The sequence below is a fragment of the Amblyomma maculatum genome, chromosome 4, assembly GCF_055883805.1.
Source record: "Amblyomma maculatum isolate TAMU_Amacu chromosome 4, ASM5588380v1, whole genome shotgun sequence".
Taxonomy (NCBI): domain Eukaryota; kingdom Metazoa; phylum Arthropoda; class Arachnida; order Ixodida; family Ixodidae; genus Amblyomma; species Amblyomma maculatum.
The window spans coordinates 101,911,486-101,936,977 of NC_139347.1; the positions used below are offsets into that span (position 1 = coordinate 101,911,486).

The window sequence follows — 25,492 nt, forward strand, 5'->3', positions numbered from 1 at the left end:
CTTTCGAACATCTCAAACATAAAGCGGTGCAGCAGTCCTTCGGCCTGAGCAAAGCAAAAAGAAGCCCGGACACTTGCCGACACGATAAATGCCCGTTTGCGTTAAACACCACATGTAGAAGGCACTTCACAAGCGTACACACTTCTGTAACACATATGCATGGAAAATGCAACACATTTCACGAGGGTACACAATCGAAGAAGCACATTCAGCATTCGCCGAAACGTGGTCGAAACGCACCCCACAATGCTAACGACCATATTGTGAAATTTGAAAAGAGCGTTCGTAGCTACCGGCAGCCTCCTGGCGGTGAAATTTTGTTTCAGTTTCTGTTTCATTTTTAGAAAGCACTCGTGTGTAATTTTAATTTTAGCGTTACTTTTGGTGCTTTATTTAGGTGTTGGGTTATATTAGCATCGCCGCTTGTGTATAAAAGGCTACGAAGTTACGCAGCCATATACCCCCAGCATGTTAGGTGATATTGCTTGCCCGTAACACCCTAAGGCATATTCTCCAACCAAAGCACCCCTTTGGCATGCAAGAGGTGATTTCCAATGGCACGAACACCCTAGACCCAGGGTGTAAGGCTGTTTTGAATCCGACAAATGCCCAAAAAGGTGTTTTTGTTTTTACAGTGTGGCGTAGGGGGAGAATCGTTGGTTCCAGGTGGTACTTGTTATGCAAAATGTAGCGATTCTAGGTGTTGACTTCTTACAACGGTGTGGCGCAACTCTCAACTTTTACAGTGGCGGGATATCAATTAGCCCTAGCCTTCGATCGGCCCTCACAGAAGAATCGCCGCGGGCTCCCTAACCATTTTCTGTTTTTGAAAATACTGTAGTTCCGGCGATTTCCGCCATTTTCATCCCAGTTGTATCCTCGGGAGGGGTTTACAATGCCTTCGATGCTAGGGTGAAACCCGCTTCCCTTGCCGGCGCGAAAAAGAATATGCTGGTGCCCCGCAGCGTTCGAGTGAACGAGGGCCATGTCACGCTATGAACTGTCAATCATTCCAACGAACCTGCCATGTTGCCGCTTGATTTGCAACTCGCCGACTTTGAAGAACGCCTTTCTGTGCCAATTGCCGCATTCAGTGACGGCGTTGCTCATCCAACTGACGTCCCGATCTGACAGATTTCAAATTCCTGTCCCTGATAAACACATCGCTACTCATCAATGACCGCCGGATATTCATGGAAGTTCTCTTGAGGCATGTGGACGTGTTCGACTTTGCTCGAGATCAGCTACCACCAATTCCGCCTTCCCGAACCCATCACATGATCAACACCGGGGCTGCCCACCCGATTAAACAGACGTCATACCGTGTCTCACCTTCAGAACATAAGATAATTGACGACCAGGTCCGTGATGTGCTTCAACAAGGAGTTATTCAGGAATCATCGAGCCCGTCGGCCGCCCCTGTGATTCTCTTGAAAGAGAAAGATGGTACATGGCGATTTTGTGTCCGACTATCGCTGCCTCAGCACTGTCACAAAGAAGAATGTTTACTCTGCTCCCGCGCGTTGATGATGTCATTGACTGCCTCGATTCAGCTTTCTACTTTTCCTCTTTTGATTTATGGTCCGGATACTAGCAGATCCCGATGCATCGGAAACACAAAGACAGCGTTCGTGACTCCAGATGGGCTATATGAATTTAATGTGATGTCTTTCGGCCTATGCAACGCTCCGGCTGCCTTCGAATGATTTATGGACACCTTTTGCGTGAACTGAAGTGGAAAATTTGGATATGTTACCTAGACGACGTAGTGATTTTCGGGAGCACCTTAGCGGCGCATAACAGTTTTTAGCTGTTGTCATTAACCGCATGGAGAAAGCCGGTCTCTTGTTGAACTCTAAGAAGTGCCGCTTCGGAGAACGCCAAATCGTTGTGCTTGGGCATTTGGTTGACAAAGATGGTGTCAGACCCGACCCACAGAAGATTGAAGCTGTCAACTGCGTTAAAGAGCCCAAATTTTTTAAAGAACTCAGGAGCTTCTTGGGACTTTGCTCTTACTTTCGGCGCTTCATCCCGAAGTTTGCTGACGTACCCTAGCCAGTAACATGCCTCTTGCAGAAAAGTATTCCTTTCAAATGAACTCCTGGATGTGATTCTTCGTTTCGCCAGGTTAAGGCTCTTCTTACCTCACGGCCCATACTGCGTCATTTCAGCCCGATAGCTCCTACTGAACTCCACTTTGACGCCAGCGGCATCGGCGTGGGTGCTGTGCTCCTACAACAGCATAGTGGGAAGAAACACGTTGTTGCTTACGCAAGCCGCACTCTCAGCTAGTCTTAACCCCATTATACCGTGAGAGAGCAAGAGTGCCTGCTGTTGTTTTCGGCGTACAGCGGTTTTGCTCGTACCTTTATACGGACGTGCCTTTACAGTCACCATGGATCATCATTCGCTTTGCTGGCAGGTGAACCTACGCAACCCCTGCGGTCGGTTGGCCCGCGGGGCATTACACCTTCAGGAGTCCAATTTTACTGTGTCATACAAAAGTGGCCGCCAACACGCCGACTCTGACTGCCTCTCATGGCTGCCCCTCGCCACTGTGGCACTCTGGCCTCGCAGGATCGCTCTATGCAGCGCTACGATTGTTGGTACCAAGATGTATGCTACTTTAACGGAGACTTAGTATCCCTCTGGATGCCTATCCGCAAGCATGGTTTTTCCCAGAAGATGTTGTCGCACTCAGTCAGTCAGTTCAGTCGTTCAGTCATGTCCGACTCTTCGTGACCCTATGGACCATGTCACGCCACGTTTTCCGGTCTCTCACTAGCTTCCTAACATCCCATAACTTCATCTGCAGCGCCTCGAGGATGCCATCTAACCATCGCGTTCACTGCTACCCCTTCTTCGGCGACCCTCAACCTTTCCCAACATCAAATCTTTCTCCAGCGACTCCTCTCTTCTCATCAGATGACCAAAGTAGCTGAGCTTTAACTTTAGAATTTGACCCTCCAATAAGCAGTCAGGGTTTATGGTCGACAATATCGACTGATTTGATCTTCTGGCAGTCCAAGGAACTCTCAAGAGTTCCCAGCGCCAGCACCACAACTCAAGCGCGTCAATTCTTCGGCGGTCAGCCTTCTTCACAGTCCAACTCTCGCATCCATACATCACAACTGGAAAGACCATAGCACGAGTTATACGGATCTTGGTTGGCAGACTAATGTCTCTGCTCTTTACTAGGCGGTCAAGGCTAACCATGGCTCTCTTTCCCAGAAGCAGGCGTCTCCTAATTTCATGGCTGCAGTCTCCTTCCGGGGTAATCTTGGAGCCCAAGAAGAGAAATTCATGAAGGGGGTTGTCGCCATACACAGGCCCATTTACTGTGCTCACTCGGGTCAATGACTTGAATTACGCGGTGTCTCGCCGATCTTGCCAAGGCCGCCCCACACGAAAAGCAGAAGTCGTGTATGTAGCAAGGATGTTTTGCCACTCTCGGGACTCTGACAGCCCAGAGGGCTTTGTCTGTGAAAGGGAAAATGTCAGGCAGTCCTAAAGAGAAGGAAAAGATAGGGTCGTTCCATGAACGCCACAGGTTAAGGTTGAGTCGTATCCTGGGAATAAACCTTAACAATATTATTGAGTTAGCATCATAGTTGAGTTTCCCGAATTTATGCATATATACTGCTCATTTATTGTGCAGGGAAATGTAGTGCACGCCATGCATTATGATCAAGCTCGCCTAAATCCTGAACGGCAGAAAGCGCAGAATTCGACTAGTGCGCTGTATGGAATTTTAACATGAGAGCGTTAAAGGCCCCGTTCACCAAAAATCCGGCGTCGGCGGCCGGTGTCAGCAGCCTTCCTCCATCCGCCGGTGATGACTTTGTGAACGAAAAATCAGGAGCATGTTGCTGGCATGCGGTAGCCGGCAGCTGACACGGTCGAGCACAATCTGGACATAGAGTTGCCAGACAGAACTTTTGGCAGGAGCTGGCAACTGGGGCCTCTCGCTTCAGATGTAAGGGTGATATCAGAAACTGCCTGCCAGGACCTTTGCATTCACGTTAGCCATAGGCCACGCAGGTACCTTCAACGTTTTGGTTAAAGGGGGGCTTTAATGTGGGCTTGCAGTCTACGCTATCACGTCACGTCCTTAAAGGCAGATCTTTAGTGTCCCCCATATTTGTTTTAAGATAGGTTGCGACATTATGGGCACAAGGGGCCTATGCTGCAGCTGAATAACAAAGCCTGCAAGCAAATGACAAACATGACGAGCGCCAGTATCGCTTCTTGGAAGGGAAGGTGATCTCTCGTCAAAGTAAGGGAAGACGTGCAAAAACAATGGTGCATATCAGCCTTTGTCGCGTGCATGTCATGCATCCTATGTACCTTGTTTGCCTCTTCAGTGTGGACATTTTTTTCTGCTAAATTCTCAGCCATATATTTTACTATAGGGTTAAACCATGCAGGGTTAAACCATATACCTAAAAGTATTGCGATGGCTGTTACGGCCGCATGTTTGTGCTTTATACGCGCTGATATGTTTATATTTGCTGAGTACGCTTTTCTTAAAAGCTGACGAACACTTGGAGCCATGGAATCTACCAACGGCGCTTGATAAATTAGCTTACAGCTTGGGACCCAACCACATAAAATATCCTGCAGTTCTGCGTTTGAAGGCTGAGCTTCTGCGAGTCCTCAACGCACGATGTTAAGCCGATTCACCTTAAACTGTGCCGCTTTCATCCAGAGCTAGAGCAATTATGTCGCTAAAATTAGCTCCAGGGCATTTCAGTCATACTTTCCGTATTTGCGATCTCTGCGAGACCTAAAAGCCTACCCAGCCGCCAATACGTGCCCTGGCTCAGGGCAAAAAACTAAAACGCTGGCGAACACAACAGCGCTGAAGACGAGGACAAGGAAGAACGCGGACAATAACTAACGTACAGCTAAAATTTACCAGAAAGAACGTTTAGCATATATAGACACAGAAAGGGTTACAAACACAAGGTAAACACCCAAAGTCACGTCGCGTGACCCAGATAATGCATCTCGTTTTGCGAGATAGCTATTGATGGCGTGCTGACACAGTCCGTACTTATCTTATCAATTTCTAACGCCTCTACTGTCTCTCGTGTGATTTGTATGGGGTGGCTGCCACTAGTTACAACATTGTCAAGCTATGCAGTGCGGTAGACGCCCTTCTTGAAATCACTGTCGCGACAATGTATACACAGTGTTTCGCGCTTCTGACGGACGTTCCTCGCATGTTCACGCAGCTGCTAATTCACTCAACGCCCGCTCTGCCCACCGTAGTAGCGAAACCATGACAAGCGAATCTCATATACTATGCATTCAGCAGAGACAACATACCTGCTGGCATGTCGTGTCTGACAACATGCCGCGTTCCTTCTTGTGTCCATCTAAGGCGCTATTGTTTTCGCTATGCTTTACCAACTAGTCCAAACCCACACCTTACTAAGCTACGACGCTCCCTCCCATGACAGAAAGTAGGTTTTTACGCGGTGGCCTTCATCGCAAAGTCTAGGTCTTTACACTGACCTCCATGGAACAGAGGAAGCTTTTGCTTGTCGCCTTTCCCACTGTCTTCCATTGTCCCGTCTAATTAAACGTTTTAATGTCACCCTGATCACGTTTCCTGATTTAAGGATAGCCTTTGTTAGTGTCCAGGTGCTCTTTCAGAAGTCCTCACATTTTGCCCTTACCACCTTTTGCTCGAGAGTTGCCAGCATCACAGCAGCAAAGCCGGTTACAACTCTTCCAGCAGGCGCTTCGTCGTGGGTGTCGCCTTGGTCGCCGTCGCCTCCGCGTGGAGTAATCGGCGCCCATTGTGTCAGGACGGCGCTTCAGCCGTCTCCTCTTACCGTTGCACGCTACGCGATCGGTCCGCACGGCTGCTCCCGCGTGCTCGGCCTCGAATGGTTTGCTGGGCCTTGCATCATGCGTCACTGCTGGCGCCGGGAACGACGCTTCGGATGCGGTTCGCCCCACTACGCATCTCGAGCTAGAGTCCATTTCTTTTTCTGAAGGTACGTCGTTTCTGTTCCTTTTCACCTAACTGTAGCAGTAGCCCATAGCAACAATCCAATGGCATTGGTCAAATGTAAATGAATGCAAAAAACCATTTACAGATTAACGGGTTTCTTTTCGTTCTGCGCTTAACAAATCTTTACTTGCAAGGTCCATGGAATTCCGCAAAAAAACGGCTGCTTACTCTGGCCGCTTTCAGTGATTAGCTAGCATGGGGATGTAGCGAAGTAGGAAAGCTACTGTTGTTGCTAGGGCTTCGTTGTCTTGCTTCACTTTGCCACTTGATCTGTACACGGACCGTATTACTTGTCACTGTGGCCCCATGGATTTCTGTGCGTACAGTTTGATTGCCGTTGACAGTTCTGCGTTCGTTGACTGGAGCTCACCATAGCCGCTGCTATTATCTTACTTGCTCCGTGTTTTACGCTTTCCATGCTACCGGAGCTACAGCTCCAGTGTGCAAGCATCAAATATCCTCTACAGACTAGCAGAGCGGTACCCACGTCGCAGTTTTCAACTATGGTTGCATCGTTTTTGAAATAGAGAGAACGGTGCCATAACTACCAGCTGCCGAATATTAAAAATCCTTTATAGCTTGTCCAACCCCTTTCTACTCGGTTCGCTGAACTGATCGAATATTGCACTTTTAACATTATCTAAGTGAGCCAATCTATGTTCAAGATTTGAAACCAGCTGGTGCAATTGTAATGAAATTTGAGGAAGGCAAGATGCAGTGCTTCGGTTCCGCGACACGGTCGATTAGTGTGACGCAATTCGTAGATGTTGGGACTTATGGTCTTCAAATTTGGACAATGCTACAGCGTTTTAGCCAGGTTTAGCGAGGCCTGCCTTGATGCCGATAATCGAGTCCCTTGCTCGAATTCTCGTCCCTGTCCTTCACTGAAATTTTGATATATTTTTTTCGCTCTTTCCATCAGAAGCATAATGCAAGGATTCCTCACGTATATCATGTCACTCCTACAGTTAATACACTGCCTTCGGATAGCGAGTCCCTTGGCGGAGATAAGTGTTGTGACTTGCATCTGTTAATACAGAACAGAGATCTAGTTGGTGACTCGTGCTTAATGCACCAGCACCTCGCAACAACATCAACCTCAGCCTCGTGTACCGAAGCACATTATAACCGCGCAAGCTAGCAGGGACGTTGGAAGAAGAGACGGGAAAATGCGGGACAAGCGCAGCATTATCTCCCTGATTTATATAATAACGCCGTCTGTACCTCTTCACTATTCTGCAAGGATGTTCGCCTTACGCAAGTATTCGCTCAAGTTGTCAGACATAAACCTTCAATTGGTATTGATTTTTTAAAGTGCCATTCACTCCGCATGCTTAGTATAAGGGAACTTCAGAAGTACGTTGCGTTTGTGGAAGAAAAACGATGAAAACAATATTGTAGGCTATGTTTTCAGTGCTTGCCAGCACTGATGCCTTGATACTGAACGTCCATTACTTGAGCAACTGTTCGGCTGAATCCCATTGTCCACAGCCTATATTCGTCAATATTGAAACGGCATGTGCAGTAATATAATGCGAAGACGCGACAAGCGATGACTCTTAAGGGTGAAAAAGTGGATTTCCAGGGTAGACAAGCTTGACAGGCTACGACAGAACGTTGGTGGGTGGATTAGATTAGGAACTTTGTGGAGACCAAATATATGCAGCTATCATATGGCAGGGTTAAATTTATGGAGCGATATGGAAGAGACTTTTGCCTTACAATGGGTGCGGCCAGCCTGATGATAATGATGAGGAGAAAAGAGCCCTGCAATAGCAGGTCGGTAAAGTCCTGCAGAATTTATCAAGTTTAGATTAGGAAGCATGCACGTGCCTATGTTATAATGAATGTGATGGCGCCTTATACTTGACGGAACGTGCAATTTATCCTGGTAATCTTTGGCTCGTGCTCGCGTCATGTTGCAATGATTAATTAAGTGTGGATGTTCTCAGAAACCACTTAACATTCTTGCAGCTAGAGATCCCACACGAATGATTACCCTAATTTAACTCCAGGGTCGGTGCATCTTCGATGGTTAGTGTGAAATAGAGGCGTTGCTAAGTATGGCGGGTTTGTTCACACGTAGGTAGCACAGAAGCTTGCGAAAAGGGATAGGGATAATCTCTTTTACATGAAGCTTCCTTTAAGGATGAAGCAGCTTTTGTCTGACCACGAAGCTAAATGTAATTGAGGTTTCGAGCCTTAGGACTGTCTTGTGCGCTCTTTAGGTAGGAGAGCCAGGGCGAGGAAAAACATTTTTCCCTGAAAACAGAATGGCGTGATCAGAAGCATCAGTCTGAAGAAGCAGTCTTTTTGACTTCTTTATATAATTATAGCTTTTTATAATAAATTGTTTTATAAATATTTAACTACCGTCAAGGACTGTCGACTTTCAACCATCGGTGCTGAGAGAGATAACTATATATCCTCACAACTAAAAACCTCCGTCGGAAGCATCCTAGGAAAACTGTAAACTCGGAGACGGTGTGATCGGTTTAGGTCAGGCAGCTTTCCGATTCAAAAGGATATCAATAACAGACATGTTTACGACTGGCTGCCAAAGGCTATAGTCATTCGCGAAACAAAAAAATAAGCACATTGAGCCGCATGACTTTTGGCACAATATCCTCGGAAATCACTTTGACACTGTCCTTGAAACGCCAAATAAACGTACCGCACACATCTGCTTCGGGGCATACAAAACTTGAGACGCTTCCAAACAAAACTTTGACTCGCGTGCTAGTGATAATTGATTAGAGGTTCAATGTTTACCAGCCGTACTCATTCTACCTCGTTCGACAGAGACGTAAAACGCGAACACGATACATATTACACCAAAAAGGAAAAAAAAAAATGTCCGTCCAAGGAAGAGAGATGTAGAAAAAAGCACTAGTGCAGAAAGAGAGATACACATCTAGTTCTTTATTCATAACTAAATATTCCATAGTCCCGGTCGCTGCATGGCGTGTTTCTCGCTCGGACGAAAGTGAACAGAAATGTGATTTGTATTGTTGTATTGTATTGTCTTCTACGTCCTCATGCAGCTTAATTCTCTTTACCTGGGAGTTAAACCGCCAGCTCTCTTAGTGTGGTCAACTGCCTACATTTTTTTGTGGGGACGTTGCATGAAAAAGTACCAAATTTACCATTCTGAAATTGAGCTCCATGTGCTCACTATAAATGCAATGGTTTTTCTCCCTTTGTTCCCCTCCGTACTTGTAGTGTAGCGTACTGGGCATCGCCTAGTTAACCTCCCTGCCTTTCTATTCTATTATTCCTCTCTCTTAATGCTTTCGCGTGGCTCAGCAAAATACAGCGTATCAATATCTCAGGAGAGAATGGTGTTTTTTACACTGTTGGGCAATGTTTTCGGTGTGCTTTTCAGCCGTCAGATTTGCACGTTCAGAATTAATTGCGCAACTTAGTCAGCGCTTCATCATAACCAGCGCTTTATGCCTTTCGTTCAAGGCTAGTTTTAAAAGCGGGGAAAGAGCTCTGTCTGCGTGAAGTAATGTCGTCTCTAGCTTCTTTCGTGTCTCCAATGAGCGCCACTTGGTATGAAGAATTTCTTTTCATTTCTTGTTTTAAATGCTCTTAAATGACGAAGTCTTTCAATTCACTTCACAAAGTGCGCATTATGTGTCAAATGCCTCGTACCTCGAATGAAAATATCGTGGAGGACCTCAAAACAAGGTTCCATATGGCTACGCTTGGCACAGGCAGATGCAACGCTGTTCTCACAACCTCCCTTCTTTTTTAATACCCTGTGACGGACTGTCCCTGTGGCGCCTTCATGTAGAGGAAAGGAATGTCCGATGGTATTTGAATTTCTTCAGAGTAGGATTCGGTATCGTAAAATTTCAAGGTGATACTAAATAAGAGTGTATATGTTGATAATGCAACAGCCTGTCAGCCTGCTTGTTTTCCTCTGTCATTGCTGCTCGCTGCGCACGCCTAACCTGCGCACCTGTCGATACTTCACCTTCAGCGAAATATGCGTCTGTGGTCACCCTGTTCATTGTCGGGGATCCTCCACTGCGGTAGACACAGGCGGCTTTTGTTACACTTACGAGCGCAGCTTGTGAATACCGTTGGCCCCACCAGTCGCACGGATAGTAAGCACGGCTAGCCACGGCCAAACTTGGCCGTGTCACGCAGTCCCATGGCGCTACAAACCCCAGCTGGCAATAAGTGCTTTGCTATCTAGTGACTAGAGATGCGAATGCCTGAAAAAAAAAAAAGAACATTGAAAGTTTTGCGGGAAACGTTTTATTTTTTTTTTTTCAGCACAGATGAAAAACAAAACAATAGAAGAAAATTTCAAATGAGATTTGAGGGCTGTATGACCGCTTGCTTTCGATTACGCTTATGTTCTTTTTTTTTTGTTGTTGTTGTTGGTGTTGCAAACCCCTACAGCACGCCTCGACGAGAGAGGAAGCAGGAACTGTCGTCTCCTGTATTTCAGTTCTTATGGCGTTTAAATTCTCAAAACTGTATCAACTATGACAAATGCCGTAAAAGAGAACTTGGATAATTTCGATTACATGACATTATTTAATCTTCATGGGATTCTACAGCATGCTGGCGCCTTACACGGATGTGCCAGGCCGAGCAAGGTAATATTTAATGCATTACCTCACGGCTTTAGTCGACCAAAATGGCTGAACGTGCTGCCACGCAATGGACGCGGCACAGAACTACAAAGACTTTTGACCACCTAAGCTGCTGTATCGACATGAACACCACCTTACGGGTGACATTTTTTTTATTGAATTGCTTGTTTTGGGGGGTTCAATAAATAAATATATTTGATACATATTCGCGCTGCCATCTAATGAATTTAGGCAAAGCCAAGAAAAAAATCTGCAGCTTACACGGCTACGCAGTCCTGCCATGTGTACTTTCACAAAGTAAAATGTCAAAGAGAATAAAGTGCATGAGTGTCGATTAGAGTTGTACATTGTTGCAAACATTGCGAAAGGTTTGCCCATGGCTTGATATCTCGAACCACGTTGTGTGTGAAATGGCCACTGGTAAAACGTGCGAGCCGTATGCTAGTGCTGTAGCGTTGAGCGTGAATTTCTTAATGCGACGCGTTTGACAAGGCATCTGCTGGCGTGATGGTTAATTAGGCTTGGCATCAAAGAAATGAAACAAGTGCCAAGCATCAGGATTGTTTCTCAGAGTAGTCATGCGCTCAGACACGTGTGTCGATACTTTGCAGAGGCGAACAACAGCATGCACCTAATACCGAAAAGAACCAAGGTGGTTGCGTCTTTTATTGACCATCCAGAGCTACAAAGTCGAACTGACGCTACCTAAGCTCAAGCTTTTCGATATCTTCTGAGTGGAGCTTCCCTCTAGTTGAACTGCACATGAGTGGAGCATCATGTAGAATAGACCCTGAGAACTGAGTCCTGTTGGACACTTTTGAGAAACAGGTGGGCTATGTAATATCCGTGACGAGTTACTGATGAACTGGTCATGGCTTCACCAAAATCACTATTTTACTGATGAGTTGAAACAGGCAAGAAACGTAACACTGTGGTGTAGCCGTGCTGCTGGCGAGATGGGCAAAATGATTGAAATGCACGGAAGCGATATGATAAGGGCGTTAGTCCTGGACAACATCAGCAACATTTGAGCAGCCAGTTATATCATTGCCAATAGTTTGCGCTTATCAGAATCTTTGGGCAGCCGGCTAATGGCATAAGCTTTCTTCGAATGATCTAATGCATCTAAAGCCACAATTTGACGTCGGTGTTTTTTGGTGACTAAATACACGCTATTCTAAGCATATGTACCTAATTTTTTCCCCATGTTTGTTTGTTTTTTCATAAAAAACATGAAATAAGCAGTTTTTTTTTAGTCACTCAAAATTTTTGCCAATTTCTCATCTCTGCTCGTCGACCCTCTTAAATCTCAGCTCGACAATCTCGACAAATCAGCTAGTTTTATCACTAACCCTGCCATGATTACATCTAAAGCTCTCGAAATGTTACTGAATGGTAGCATGCATTCAGTCCATGAGATTTAGAGAAATGACAGAAAAAGCTGGTTGTAGAATCAACGTCGATATCAGTGGGCCAAAGCTGCCATGCTCGTACACAAACCAGAGTTATAGCTTCGTCCTCTGTGGATACACCAGTTCGTTACCGTGAAACCAGAGCTGGCAGCATAGGTCCTTTGCTCTCATTGACGACCCTAAACTATCTCGTGAGTTTAATATTAGACGAAGAAGTAGCGTTGACAGCATAAGCAAATGGTCCAAACCTGGACCAAAACATTTTCCGAGAGGGAGGAAAAGACATGGAGATCAATCGGAGGAGCAAGCAGCTAAGCTATTCCGAACTCGAGGAAGAAAAACATGGGAAGCAGGTGAGAAGAAGGGAAGTGCAGGGACGAAGTAAGCACCTAGGAATCAAATAGCGAGTGTGAGAAGCGTACGGCACAGGCACGACAATCCGCGCTCTAGCACAACGTCCTCTGGTGGAGCAGCATTATTTTGCGAGCCTTCAGAACCAATACCATAAGGGATTTTTTAACGTTCACTGACAGTGCACATCACATGGGAGCCTGCCTTTCGTCTCCTTCTAAAAGCGGCAGCCGCGGTCGGGATTGGATTCCGTATCCTTGGGCACAGCTGTCGAGCGCCATAACCAGTAGCCACTGGCCACAACAACGAGGCCAAAGACATTGTTTGAACTGCTTCACCCAGAAGAGAAGCAGATGGTATTTTGGATAGTTTAAGCAGCTTCACCTCTTCACCTAAATTTACTGCACCATTATTTGCGTTCTCGCATACATTTCTCTTCAGTTATTTCGCTCGACCACGAGCCACGAAAGTACACAAACTCACATCGAATACGTATTGTGGTCAACATTATCGAAGACTGCATGAAAACTTGCGGGTTTTGCTTGTCTTCAGCGCATAAATAAATATGAGACGGGGGGACGTTTATGCTGAGTTACTGGAAATGTTGCACAAGCGCGAAATGCATATCTCAAACTCAGATGCTGTAATAACATTTGTCTTTGTATTCGTTGCGGCTGACCTGCTGCGGGCTCTGCAGGCAAGAGCAACGCTGCATCAAAATTCTGACGTCAAGTTAAGGACTAGTTTATCACCGATCGAAATGCCTGTCGTTGAAACTTGTTGCAGTGCCTCTATCTTCTTTAAAAAAAGAGCAAAAGTAATGTCAGAAGTGGGATTCGAACCCACGCCCACATTCGTGGACCAGAAATCCCGAGCCCTTTCGAAGGGCAAGGCCTTGCCTTGAGTCTGGCGCCTTAGACCACTCGGCCATTCTGACACTCAGCAACGGTCTTCATTTTCATCGAGCGAAGATAATTTAGCTTCGGTTGAATGGTCAGAAATGGCATGTTGAAGAACTAAAACATGCATTCTTTCTCCCGCCAGCTGAATGCTGAAGAGGCGACGTGGCGCAGCGCTCTTTTTGCGTGTTTGTGAAAGCGGTTGAGCACGCACCAGGAAAATGCCGATGCTCAGATTAGTTCTTTCGCGACTGCGATGAGCTTCAACGTAGATGGATCGGTTAGCGTATAGGGCTTTGAATCTCCACTGATGTCCAAGTGTAAGACAATTCATACAATTGCTAATATTTGTCATAGGTCAAGATGTGTATTTTTGTCACTCGAATTTGTAGAAGCATCACTTAAAGAGAATTGATATATTGCTCAGGAGACCAAGAAAAGATAATGCCATTTTAAAGGGGCCATTATTTTTAAAGATACGTTTATTGTTATTTCGTACAGTTCCTTATAGTAGCGTCAACATTTTGGTAACAGTGGTCTATAGTATACCATACCCGCATATTGCGAATGGTGGAGTATGCTTTCGGATTTCTGAGAGCTATACTAGGTCCCCACCTCCTTTTCAGGTGGCATAACAGCGCTTGTTGTCATTAAGGAGTGCATTAAAAAGCACGAACGCAGTACATAATGTAAGAATGGCCGAGTCGTCTAAGGCTCCAGACTCAAGGTACTTGTTTAGTATATACTGGGTGAAGGTTCGGTGATTCTGACAAGTAGGCTTCGTTTCGAACGCCACTTCTGGCATGAGTGTTCGTATTGTAGATCATGCACAAGGCAAAGACAGCCCTAGGACAGTCGGATAACTATACTAATATTTGCAGACAAGATGAGACTTGCTAATAGCACGAATCGAGCGATGTGGAGCAAGTGATGCGAAATACTCTAGTACCTACTTTCCTAGGAGCCAAGCTGTCGTGCCTGGGCTGTTCTCATGCCTGCTTAGCTACTCGCTAGCCCAAATATTGTAAATGAAAGAGAATACCTATTTTATAGTTCACTTTTATTATTTCCAGCATTAAACACAGCTCGTGCGTTCCGGGCATGTATTATCGGATATGTACAGGATGAAGAAAATCACTCTTCATTTCCTTCCTGGTCCTCTCAGCGGGTTAACCTCTGTTTCTTGCGTGGTCTTATTTATTTAGGCCAGTAAGCTTAATAAGTCCTTAGTGGTTTGCTGATAGAGTGCGTGGCGGAATCATCCAGTTTTGTGTTGGCTTGGTGTTGGCCTAATGTATGCAGCTTAGCATGGGCTTACATATTACGTGCACGAATAAATACCCACTCGCGACCGGTCGCGAATGCTTTAAAGAGAAATGTGCGCCTTGCAGTGAAAACTCAACAATGCATGCCTTGCGCAATGTTCAGGACAAGTAAACCGGCGAGATTGTATGCCGTGGCAGCTTTCATGAAAACAATGAGAGCGAAGGTGAGGGAGAGCTTCCGCGAGCACAGCAAATGCAAAAGAAGAAGGAAGGAAGAAAGGCTTTGTATACACTCATTCATTCTGACTATACCGACGGCGGCGCTTCCTGTGGCCGCGCATGCCGTATATTCACGTGTCTCGAGGCCGACGTATGTTCCACTATATCGCGAAGCATAGCGCTTGGGGGCCCGTCTATGAATATAACGATTCGCTTACGCTGTAGTCCTCGCCGGTGATGTGCGATTGCTCTCTGTATTCCAATGTTTCACGATATGCAGATTTGCCTTTGTTTCTTGTAGGAAAAGTTATACAAAAACATTCAGTCGTGTCATTGATGAATTCAGCATGGAAGTCGGTAGTCAGCGTTGAGCTTCAGGACCGGCGTTTCACGTGGACGTGTTACGATGAAATCAAGTTGCCGCTCAATGAAACCACCGAGCTACACGTCGACTACATGTCATTTTAGCTTTGTCTTCCACGTATATTTCAAGTAGGGAAATATTTTTGTCTTAGGGACATGAACTGCGCTCGACTGGACGCTTATTTACACCATGAAATAAGCAATCCACTGGATTCTCTCTGAGTGTTTGTTACGGAGGCTAATAGGTTCTGGCCAATATGTGTGTGAGGACCGACTGCACAAAAATAAATTCTTTCAATAACCTTGTGGCTGTTGCTTTCCTTTCTTTCACCTTGTTCTTTGCGCATGTGTGGTAGAGAAAGAATGGAATAATTTTTTTAAGATGTTGCAGCTCAGCCTTAAACATGAAACTTGTGGCCTGCTGCTACATACGCATTTACGAACGGGAAGGATAACGAAGGAGAAAAAGTATAGTGGAAAATGATCAAAATAAGATGCATGTGTCTCTCAACAAGACCTGTAGGTTGCTTCTCAGAGCTCGTCAGCCGCATTTTCCCCTTGTCGTGTGGCTTTCCGGGTTTCTTTGTTCTATGGTCCTCTTAGATTCGAGTACATACGGTATATATGGGCACTGCCCGTCGTTTGGACAGCCGGTGGGTCCCGGGAAGTGAATATTCACGCATGGACTGGCATCCGCGAGGAGAGGCCGACGCACGCAGCGTTTCCGGCCTGCGTTCCGGCTCGGGAGCGGCGAAAAAGGCGACGCACTCTGGCGAGGTCGGCTATGCCACCGCCAGACACCCGGGAGCGGCGGTGGTTGCCGGCTGACGTCAAGGTTAAACGTCAGGCACGCCAGAGGCCACGCGTCACGCGCGTCCGCCGCCTTTATTACGGCGAAGCAACGCACGCGATGTATGGCCACTGTCCACTGCACAGCCGGCTTTTCTGGACACAACTGAAAAGAGCGGGAATATCTGGCAGTAAAGCGGCTTGCAGAGGTCCCTTTCTTTTTTTGGAAACTATGGAAGGCAAATGCTGTGAGGGCTGAATAGGGCCGTTCATTATCTCTGCAGTTTCTCTATTTATGAGGCTCACCATTGGCTGATGGCTTCAATAATGTGCTAGAAGCCACACCGGAGCCAGAGAAGCAGGACGCTGTGAGGGGAAATGCACACAATGCCCAGTGCGTTTCTATTTTGTAACATTCCTTTTTAAATGCACAATCGTGATTTTTAAATTGTCAGGACAGTACTAACAAACTGAGTGACCGGCCAAGGGGTGCAGAATGTTTAGACCCACAGTATAAAGGAAAGCCATTGCAGCCATCAACAGAATACTGCTGTGTTTGAGAAATCCCCTTCCTTATCAGCGAAGAAACGCGGTCATTCCATATCTGCTCAGTATGTCCTTCAGGAGCGCCTGTTTCTGAACCTTGAAAACTTTACATTGTTTCAAACGGGCCAGATTCCCAGTGAGAGACTGCGCGCACGTGGAGCAAATAATGCCTGCATAGAGATTTCAGCTATATTCTAATACCCTTTCTGTTAAGACAGGGCTTGAGCTGAAAAGGATCTTCGTATAGCCGACGACTAACCGGTTGAGTGTAAAAAACTCGAAACATACTTGAACATTTATCTTTTGATCCTTGGGAGCATATCTTTCGTGGTTGTATTCTACAGTGTATTATCAAAAGGAACTTCCTATAACCTCATGTGGAACTCGATACTTCCCGGTTGAAAGTGGTGAATATACACCATTTGATATGTATACGGTCATGGGCCTTGGATACAGGGGAATGGGGCTACCTGTTTCAATCCCGGACACTGTTAGCTATCAAAGCTGGCCGCTGTCATGATAGAATAAGGTTAAATGTAGTTCAGTACATCATTATAGGTTGCCATAGGCTTTTCTGCTTAGTGATACCAGAAAATATTTATTAAAATAAAGTGGTTAGTGGCTAAAAGCAGGTATGATTGGTTCTTTAACACGCGACTCCGCTGGCTAAAGTCGCTGCCCCAGCTGTCTCAATTGGGGATCTTTCGGAAAGCACATGTTTGCGAGAGCCTAAACATGTACTCGTAATTTTTCTTCAATTAAGAGGATTAAATTTCTATAATAATTAAATTACATATAACAGCAACTTATGGACACGCATGATAAGGGTTGCCGATTGAAGGACAGACGGGAACAGACGGTAAGATGAAAGCATGTCACTTTATTCAGTACTATTATGGTCGACGTAGTAACGCCTAAGGCTTTCAGCTATAGTTGCCCATTTTTACTTCCCTAGGTTTATCTTGCACGATGTCCCCGTTTACCTTTGGATGAACGCTGAAGTATCAGGAAGCAACCACACCATGATTGCGTGCGATGTCGACGCGAACACTGGCATTTCACTAGAATTACTGGCAAGTTTACAACATCGAGGAGAGGGCATACTTAGCTTAAGCAATAAGTTATTTCCGCGCCCTCCAATGGAAGCGAAGCGCAAAAAACCCCTTGTGCTTTTCTATGGCACCGCAGGCTCAAGGAGCTCAGGTGATTAAACCTTACCAGGAGTACTGTACTGGAGAGTTAAATAGCCTTGCGCCCATTAAGGCGTTAAACCTGACAATCCACAATAAGCTATCTTCACATATTCCAAATTCATTTGGGTTTACATAAAGCAGCAAACATGTGCGCCCGTGCACTTCCGATATCTTTGGAGAAATGCAGGATATTCGCACTATAGACTCAACATGGTCTTCATGTCGGTAGTACAAATTATTTAGATTGCATAGACCTGAAGTCTAGAGTTTGACGGAAACCCGTCTGGTCGGGGATGTACACGAAGAAGAGGCAAGAAACACCGACCAAGGTTAAAGGAATATACTTGTCAAGTATATTCCTTTAATTGGTTGGTGTTGTTTGCCTCTCCTTCAAATTGCATAGACCTGCATAGACTCTTAGATGGGCTATTTTGACATTCGGCTGATCACTACCATCCGACAAGTGCTTGCTGCATACTTTGAGCAGCCCCCAGCGTGGGACCTCTGAGGTTCCCATATATCTACTTTGGGGTGTAACAGCCCTTTATAAAGATACCTACATCGGCCCATTCTACAGAACATAGAGCACGCATCAGTCTCGTGGGCACCGGTTCCTATGGAAGGGCAAACAGCCATTCACGGCGTTCATTTCCATGCGCTGCCCACCTCTGTGCCCTTTGAAATCGCTAGCGACATGCTGGGCTTCAACACTCTGCATGAAGCGAGACACAGCTCTAGTATTCACATTGACCTAACATGGGTTAATGGCTCATTTTTATGCGAAATGGGGATGAGGGGGGGGGGGGGGGGATTGGTGCGAAGCCCACAATTGACAGGCCGCCGTCACAGAACATACATTGTCTAAAGACGTACACCTACACTGCACCGACAGAAGCACCTCAGAATACACCACTTCGTGCTTTAAGAGCGAAACCAAAGGGCATGCGTCTTTCATTGCCTGAGCCGCTTAGCGAAGTTCAACCAAACAAACCGTACATAACAAGGCGCATTTTAAAGGGGGTGTTGTATAACGTTTTGCTCTTGTTCAGTTCAGTTCCTTTCCAGTTCATATTTATCTCTATGCAAAAAAGAAACCGGGACCAAAAATAGTAAAAGCAGCTTGGCAATGATCTTGACGTTTAGAAATCGCGGCAACACAGAAAAATCGCAGGAGCAGCAGCGTTCAATTAATATCAATGGATACAGACACACTCTACGTGGCAAGATATATATTCACAGTTTTTCGCCTGTTAGGGATAAAGTAAACTAATTCACGTCACATAACAACAAACAGCACTAAAACAATATTTTGTATAGAAACATACTTTTCAGCAAAAACGAGGTATGTGAGTTTAAGAAACGGAGCAGTGCAAAGTCCTACAACCACAAGACGCAAGAAAGCACAATAAAACACTAGCGCTTGTGTCACGTCATGTTCTTTTGTGCCTTGTGGTTGCATGCCTTTGCACTGTTACGTTCCCAAAATTCAAGATGCCCGAACTCCTTCAATAAGTATTAATGCAACGAGGATGCACTTGTTAGGGTTTCTAGACTGCTCATAATACTCTGTAGACAGCTTATTTAACAAAGTAGGTGAAGTGCAACATAAGGAATAGGTATGGCACTGCGCTCCAAGTTTAGGGATGAACCACTGTTCTCTATTTTGTGTTGTCGAATTGCAAAGTTTGCTTCTAGTGCCGCAAGAGAGTTTATATCATCTGTATTGGTTCTCGAAAACGTTGTGTAGTGTAAGATCAGCAAATATGAAGTCAAAATACGAGCAGAATATTGTGTAGTACTAACTGCCTTCTTTGTCGGAGAAGTACTCTCGACAAAGTTGTGATGTGTTTCGTTATTCCACATCATGCAAAGATATGAAGGAAGAGAAATACACATATGCATTATAATGTAGAATGTTAGGTTTTATTTGTAATACATGCCTTATTCTGGAAATCATTAAAAACAGCTGTCGATATTTTACAATATCGATATGACGTAACAGCGCACTTACACAAAAGACCAAGTAAAGAAGGCCTATTTACAAGCGCTTCTAAGTGTCTCTTCGATGTGCTATGCTGCGATGTTTTACATTCAAAGTACTCTACAAGTCCAACACAAATAAATTTATTGAAAACATAACAACCAGCACATTTACGCTGTCGGCCAGTTCAATAAGCTCCATTCCAAAATATATTCTAATGCATACATTGCACTTCTTAAAACGTGACATTGCAGACGCCGACCAAAACCACAAAAGGAAAGAAAAAAATATTGGTCGGTGTATGCAATGTCACGTTTTATGATTCACCCTGGCCAGACGAGTTTTGTCGAACTCCAACTCTCGATTTCAGAGCTTCCTTCTGGGGGTATGAAAATCGCCTAATTTATTCGTTGATGTTTGGCTTTTACTCCGGGAGACGATCAGTCGCGCTTTTAGCCCACCTTTGTTTAATCAAGTTTGTTCAATTATACAAGTGTTAAGAAGCGTTTTGTCATTAGCATAACAAATCAACTGCACGGCTTGAACACAGTGCACGATATTGTCGACACAAATGAGGGATACGAGTAGCTCAAGAATGCTACCTCTCGTAACATTGTTAGCTTGTCCTGAAGATCTAGCGTCACTTTTATCAACTGAATGTCACACTTACTAGTTAACAGGGTTTGTGAGCTGCGGTACCGCTGGCCGAAAAAAAATACCCCAAGCGAGGGTTAAGACACCTGTTTATTCTGGACAAGCGCCAGCAAAATAGGGCACGAAACTACGCCCTATAACAGGGGGCGAAACCGCGTAGGTTCCAAAAATCAATCTTTCATTGGGAGGGGGCTACGCCAGACGCATCCACTCACGATGGTCTTCGTGTAGATGTCATCCGTTGCTAGCCCTTCGATACAGGGCCAGGAAGAACGGCGCGGTCCTAGCGCGGTCTGGGGAGGCCCACGTGCTGCGTGACCGTGTCGCAACAGAGCTGGCATCGAACTCTCTCGAAGGAGGATTTTCTCGATGCTTATCTATTTTTGCAACCTCGGTCATATGCACACTTTTGGCACTCGGCAATGGACCTACGGCGCATGCGTAGTGACGTTGGATATGGTTGCATTGGCTCCCACCCGAACGAAGTGAAAGATGTGCGTGCCATAGTGCACGAGTCGCAGAGCCACGTGCGCTGAATCAATAAGAGTGGACATATGACTTAAGTACGTTTAAGAACGCGCCATGAAGGCCATATACCTGGATTTGGGGGAAAATGGCAGTCTTTTTTTATTAACGATATGGAATGCTCTTGAAATGCGTGTGTAATATTGGCATCATTAATTTGCTTTCGATAAATGCCCCCATCTTAATCTCTTTCTGCGCCGCAAGCATTGCCTCGGTTGAAAGGTACATTCTAGACACGGCTTAAAGTCACGATATACAAAATGGGCCCAATGAAGAAAGACAAAATGGTAGCGTCTATTAATTTTTAATGCACTTCTACAAAATGAGAAATATCATTATTGGGTGGTATGGCACAGAAAATTTCCATCATCTTCGTAAGTGTTGCTATGACAGAAGTCAGTTGTAGATATATACAATTAATAATGGAGTAGGTTTGAATTGCACGGTACTTTCTATGCGGGTTAAATTGTGAGAGTAAGCTACTGAAGCTCTGCCGTGCACAAATGTTTCGACAGTGCATTTTTCGTTACAGGAAAGGAAAGGCGCAGCATCTGTTACTCGCGGAAGGCAAGAAGCGCCGCCCGGCGACGTTGGAGCGCACTCGTTCCCGCTTGGTCCTCATAGCTGACGGCAGATGGGTGACGTCACATCCTTGACGTCACCCTAATTGAATGACTTGTATTGCAGCGCGAACCACAAGAAGGGACGACGACAGACAAAGTGAAAAGAGGGAAAAAAAAGCAGCCCTCTTTTCACATTGTCTGTCGTCGTCCCTTCTTGTGGTTCGCGCTGCAGTACAAGTTAGATATGAACCAACTAGCCCTCCAAGCAACCGTTCTAATTAAATGACTTTACTGTTTTAGTCTTTGATACTTTCAAATTGCGCGTCAATCGCAGTATCTGTCACTCGCAGAATCCCGCTATCATCATCACGGTAGACAAGCGGAATTATGAAGCGCGTTTAAGACCCGGGGCGTGGCACAGCGGTAAAGCGCTCGGCTGGGTATACAAGGGGTGGCGGTTCGATTCCAGGATGAAGACTAATTTTTTTTCTAATAAGGAGGAGTAGCACACCCCTTAAGCGTTGCTAGGCAACGCAGGCAGCTGCGCAGCCCCCTCGCCAAGCTGGGGGCTGCGCAGCTGACCTTGGCTGTGAAGTCACTCGGTCGCGGCATGCGACATACGTCACTTGGTATCGCGCATGCGCAGAACTGCAAATTTGTGCACCGGCTCACGCGAAGCTCGGCTCCGACCCTCGTAGTGAAGTTTTTAGCTTCAAAAACGATCCCTGCGGAATTGAGCAATCAGAGGCTTTCATGCCGCGATCGTGGGGATCACAGCTGACAACGTAACCGATCACAAAACACGGTTTGGCCACCCTGGCCGAAATATGCCCTACATGAATTTTAGCAATTAACTCGCTGCCCTCAGCATCCAGCATCTCTCGAGTCAGTGGTCCAGGAGGTGGTTATTCCTGTGAAGCCGCGGAGGTTACTACAATGTACGGCTCCGGACAAAGGCTCGTTTCTGCTCTAAGAAAGCAAGGATGATGCCATTATTCTTAGCCCGTTCTTGTTTATTGTGACTATTAATGATCTGCCAAAAATCTATAAATATGCAACATGCGTAATGTTCGCAGATGATGCCAGTATATTGTTTTCATCACCTGACTTCAGTAGCCTTCAAAACAAGCTCCGAAAATTCTTCATGAATGGTCAAAACAAAACTGTCCCCAAATAAATACAAACAAATAAAAAGCTGTAATCTTTAGGCCCAAATCTAAGCAAGTAACAATTTCTATTACCCTTGTTTATGACAACAAAAATATAGAAATTGTATATAGTTTAAAAGTCCAAGGAGTTGTTTTCATCAATAATATTCTTTGGGACGTTCATTCAGAATCATTTTTGGGCATGCTATCGCCTGCTGTTGGTATTGTGGTTTTGCTAAGAGCTCTGTTATCATACAGAGTAAAGGTCTATAATACCCTATTTCTTCTAGAGTATATTACTGTTTGCTTGTTTGGGGTACCACGTCATGTACCAGTTTGGGTAAAATACACATACCGCAAAAAAATTAGAGGGGATGAACGCTGCTGAACCGGATGTGTAGCGAAAGCTTTCGGTGCGGGCAACTCGCTGTTGTCGTTCGTCTCTACCAGGGTGGCAACTACCGAGTTATCACCAGCGGTTTCTTCTTCTTCTTCTTGGCTCAAGGTCGTTCGCGGAGTCGGCGCCACAGTGGAGGTGCGACCATGCTGAAGAGGCGAAGCGGCTGGCGTAGTGTTGCTTTCGCAACAAAAAATTGTTCGAGCACTATTTAACTCACCTCACAATGCCCAAACGTTATACTTATATTCGAAGGCAAATGTAATACACGTGTTTAACCTTTATTATTACAAGCTGAGTCGAGCTTTCAAGTATGAGGTAGAAGAAATTTTAAACTTTCTTTACGAATTACATATCTAATTTTACAATGAAGACACATTCTTAGGTCGCAAGATGCACGGAACACTGGAAGGTGGTCAGACCACTAGCTGATTATTCTAGACAAAAACCGTTATAAACTCTGCCATCACGTTTAAATTAGTTTCATAAATGAGGTCTAGATTTTTATACGTGTCATGTACGAGCCTTACGTGAATTTTTTGTTGCTTATTCTTTCTTAAATAATTGAAACGCATTTTTCCTTTCGATTCCGTGTCTTTTTGCGTTTATGTTGTGTATATATCTCATATGAAGTCAATTGTCCTTTAAATCTATTTTCTTTTGTATCGTTACTTGTCCTGTAAAGGAGGCTGCAGGCTGTTGTCAAGTCGCTCTCTTCTGAAGCTACTTTTGCCCATAGTCTCCTCCATCATGAATGGAAGTAAAGAAATTGTTCGTTATGAATTAATAATATGATTGTCATACGAAGTAACCAAAAAATTCACAAATACACGCGCTATTCGGAATTATTAGATGCGAATAATGACGCCAGGGGTCTGGACAGATTTTATTCTCCGAGATATCAAAACGTTATCTATAGAAACCTTTGCGAAAACTGAAAAGAGTGACATAATTCGTGCTGAAAAATAGCTAGCCTGTATAACGGAAAACCTAACTTCCTCCAGAGTGCCAGAGGCTCAGACCATCCTGCTTTCTATTGTTTATAATGTCGATGCTAAGGTAATCGCCCGGCCTGTTACAGTTACGTTAGACTTCTGTCAATCAAACTGCCAGGCTTGTTGTCGTAAATGCTACCCGGCAGCAGACTACAGTCGCAACATCAATCGGGACCTGAGACTAGAGAAATTCGCTGTATGCAACCATCTCCTATTTCCTTCACGGACTACGAGAAAGCCCTTGCTAAAGTCGAACTCGCGGCAATCGCGGCAATTAAACTACTTGATTTCTTCACAAAATCACATAGTCATTCTGAAAGTTCAATTCAAGGCCACTGTTCGATTTTGTAGTTGTCAAGTTCAAGGTCAAGCTAGTTGAGGATTTCAAGAGTCCACCCTTGACTTTACTATGCTACACTTTGGTTAAATTTTGTTCAGATCGGTTGGGCTTACTTTTGCCTCGGCTCGGCAGAGGCACCGGCCAAATCCGTCATGCCTAGGCTAGTAGCGGTTTCGCACTAAATTTTTGGAATGAAAACAACAGGGGATTGCCCCAGCAATCATGGATTTACTGATGAGATTACCTTGCGAAATAACTCAAAGGCTGACGTGCAAAGCATGATCTAGGCCCGATGCAAGTAATTGAGAACAAAAGGATTAGAACTTAATTTGAACAAAATTCATAGTAAGGCTGTACATTCTACGAAAGGAACAGTACAAAAGGCATCGAAGGACTGTACTTGGTAAGAAAATATATCTACTTAGGGAAACTAATTGCTGCTAGTCCAGACACGAGAAGAAAGAACTGTCGCAGTAAATATTGGTCTAGTGGATTTCGCAGCCATTTTCAGGTATGGATGGTATTTTACTAATATACTGACGGGGAATGCAATGGGTGTATCTTACCGGTACTAATTACCTATGAGGCTGAGGTGGCTCAGTGCTTATGGAGCGGAAGAGTGTTCTTGCACAGATTCCGTACTCCCCTGTTGACGTACCACGTGACACTCGCGGTACACAGGACGTACCACATCCGCCGCTATGGATGGGTGATGCTGGTGAACACTCAATGCTCGGTTAGAGCCGATATTAATACCCAAGAGAGTAGAAGGCTGAACAGCCGTCAATGTAGCTCAGTTGATGAGAGCACCGCGGGCGGGATGTCCGGAGGTCGTGGGTTTGGTTCCCACCATCAGCGCGTTGCTTTTCCTTTCACTTTGTATTTAATTATCTTTCTGCCTAGATGCATTAATTCAGGCCAAACCATAGATAAAATTTAAATAATTCCCCAATACTTTTCTTGGCCTTGCCAAATGTTGGCTTCTTTCCCATATTCCTATATATATATATATATATATATATATATATATATATATATATATATATATATATATATACATGTATAATGAGCGTGGCGCGCGCACTTTCAACTCATATATATATATATATATATATATATATATTGAAGCTCGAATGGGCCCGGTGGAGCATAAACGTCAACGAAGAGACAGTACCTCTCCGTTCACGAGCTCTGTCCTCTTGACCCATGCCGCT

General features: G+C 45.1%; 1 protein-coding gene and 1 non-coding gene across 2 annotated transcripts in view; one reads left to right on the forward strand and one right to left on the reverse strand.

The window, feature by feature from the left end:
- The first annotated feature begins 5,897 nt into the window (after window positions 1-5,897).
- The window catches only part of LOC146191873 (DNA damage-regulated autophagy modulator protein 1-like), a 122,210-nt gene continuing 102,615 nt past the window's right edge, over window positions 5,898-25,492 (forward strand). Inside the window, exon 1 of the mRNA XM_084602316.1 lies at window positions 5,898-6,008. The gene's annotated coding sequence lies outside the window, so the exon portion shown is untranslated. The remainder of the gene's footprint in view (window positions 6,009-25,492) is intronic.
- TRNAL-CAA (transfer RNA leucine (anticodon CAA)) lies at window positions 13,223-13,338 on the reverse strand. Its single transcript has 2 exons — window positions 13,301-13,338; window positions 13,223-13,268 (listed from the first exon to the last, which is right to left on the reverse strand). It is a non-coding gene; the product is annotated as a tRNA-Leu (tRNA).